Source organism: Lepisosteus oculatus, unplaced genomic scaffold, assembly GCF_040954835.1.
Source record: "Lepisosteus oculatus isolate fLepOcu1 unplaced genomic scaffold, fLepOcu1.hap2 HAP2_SCAFFOLD_50, whole genome shotgun sequence".
Taxonomy (NCBI): Eukaryota; Metazoa; Chordata; class Actinopteri; order Semionotiformes; family Lepisosteidae; genus Lepisosteus; species Lepisosteus oculatus.
Window position 1 is genome coordinate 300081 of NW_027168042.1, and position 2420 is coordinate 302500.

The window sequence follows — 2420 nt, forward strand, 5'->3', positions numbered from 1 at the left end:
TTAAAAACCGTTTTGATAGTTTGAGACTGAATTGTTTTAGATTGAGGAAAAAATTCATCTTTGATGTTTGGAGGGCTTCTGAGACACCCTGCCGGAATGCACATTTGTAACCCTAGCTAGGGTTAGGGTTAGCATTCCCACAACAGGTAGAAGTTTTTTACTGTCAGTGCTGCATTCCGGATCCCCAGTTATCTTTAGGATGAGTGATAATTTGCTCCTATCTGCACTTTTAGTTTTCGGACAGTTTTGGTCACCTTTTTGTATATTGCCCTGTCCAGTGATTTTATCCAACACTGAGCCAGATGAAAAGTGTGAAGAATACCTGTTCTAATGGGTAAACTCTCTTCATTTTGACATTTAAAGTGCAGCTAAAAGTGCAACAGCGGGCAAAATTCTATGGTTCTTGTAACCCTAACCCTAGCCAGACATTAAAAGCATGCAGGTTTAACTACCATTTAACAGCATTTTTCAGCTCTATGAAAATTTGCCTAAACCAGGCAGATTATTAAAGAAGATACATCTCCTAGAGGTTTTAAAAACCGTTTTGATGGTTTGAGACTGATTTTTTTTGGTTTGAGGAAAAAAATCATCTTTAATGTTTGGAGGGCTTCTGAGACATCCTGCTGGAATGTACATTTGAAACCCTAGCTAGGGTTAGGGTTAGCATTCCCACAACAGGTAGAAGTTTTTTACTGTCAGTGCTGCATTCCGGATCCCCAGTTATCTTTAGGATGAGTAATAATTTGCTCCTATCTGCACTTTTAGTTTTCGGACAGTTTTGGTCACCTTTTTGTATATTGCCCTGTCCAGTGATTTTATCCAACACTGAGCCAGATGAAAAGTGTGAAGAATACCTGTTGTAATGGGTAAACTCTCTTCATTTTGACATTTGAAGTGCAGCTAAAAGTGCAACAGCGGGCAAAATTCTATGGTTCTTGTAACCCTAACCCTAGCCAAACATTAAAAGCATGCCGATTGAACTACCATTTAATAGCAATTTTTAGCTTCATGACAATTTGCCTAAACCAGACAGATTATTAAAGAAGATACTTTTCCTAGTGGTTTTAGAAACCGTTTTGATAGGTTGAGACTGATTTTTTGGAGTTTGAGGAAAAAATTCAACTTTGTTGTTTGGAGAGCTTCTGAGACACCCTGCTGGAATGCACATTTGAAACCCTAGCTAGGGTTAGGGTTAGCATTCCCACAACTGGTAGAAGTTTTTTACTGTCAGTGCTGCATTCCGGGTCCCCAGTTATCTTTAGGATGAGTGATAATTTGCTCCTATCTGCACTTTTAGTTTTCGGACAGTTTTGGTCACCTTTTTGTATATTGCCCTATCCAGTGATTTTATCCAAAACTGAGCCAGATGAAAAGTGTGAAGAATACCTGTTCTAATGGGTAAACTCTCTTCATTTTGTCATTTAAAGTGCAGCTAAAAGTGCAACAGCAGGCAAAAGTCTATGGTTCTTGTAACCCTAACCCTAGCCAGACATTAAAAGCATGCAGGTTTAACTACCATTTAACAGCATTTTTCAGCTCTATGAAAATTTGCCTAAACCAGGCAGATTATTAAAGAAGATACATCTCCTAGAGGTTTTAAAAACCGTTTTGATGGTTTGAGACTGATTTTTTTTGGTTTGAGGAAAAAAATCATCTTTAATGTTTGGAGGGCTTCTGAGACATCCTGCTGGAATGTACATTTGAAACCCTAGCTAGGGTTAGGGTTAGCATTCCCACAACAGGTAGAAGTTTTTTACTGTCAGTGCTGCATTCCGGATCCCCAGTTATCTTTAGGATGAGTAATAATTTGCTCCTATCTGCACTTTTAGTTTTCGGACAGTTTTGGTCACCTTTTTGTATATTGCCCTGTCCAGTGATTTTATCCAACACTGAGCCAGATGAAAAGTGTGAAGAATACCTGTTCTAATGGGTAAACTCTCTTCATTTTGACATTTGAAGTGCAGCTAAAAGTGCAACAGCGGGCAAAATTCTATGGTTCTTGTAACCCTAACCCTAGCCAAACATTAAAAGCATGCCGATTGAACTACCATTTAATAGCAATTTTTAGCTTCATGACAATTTGCCTAAACCAGACAGATTATTAAAGAAGATACTTTTCCTAGTGGTTTTAGAAACCGTTTTGATAGGTTGAGACTGATTTTTTGGAGTTTGAGGAAAAAATTCAACTTTGTTGTTTGGAGAGCTTCTGAGACACCCTGCTTGAATGCACATTTGAAACCCTAGCTAGGGTTAGGGTTAGCATTCCCACAACAGGTAGAAGTTTTTTACTGTCAGTGCTGCATTCCGGGTCCCCAGTTATCTTTAGGATGAGTGATAATTTGATCCTATCTGCACTTTTAGTTTTCGGACAGTTTTGGTCACCTTTTTGTATATTGCCTTATGCAGTGATTTTATCAAAA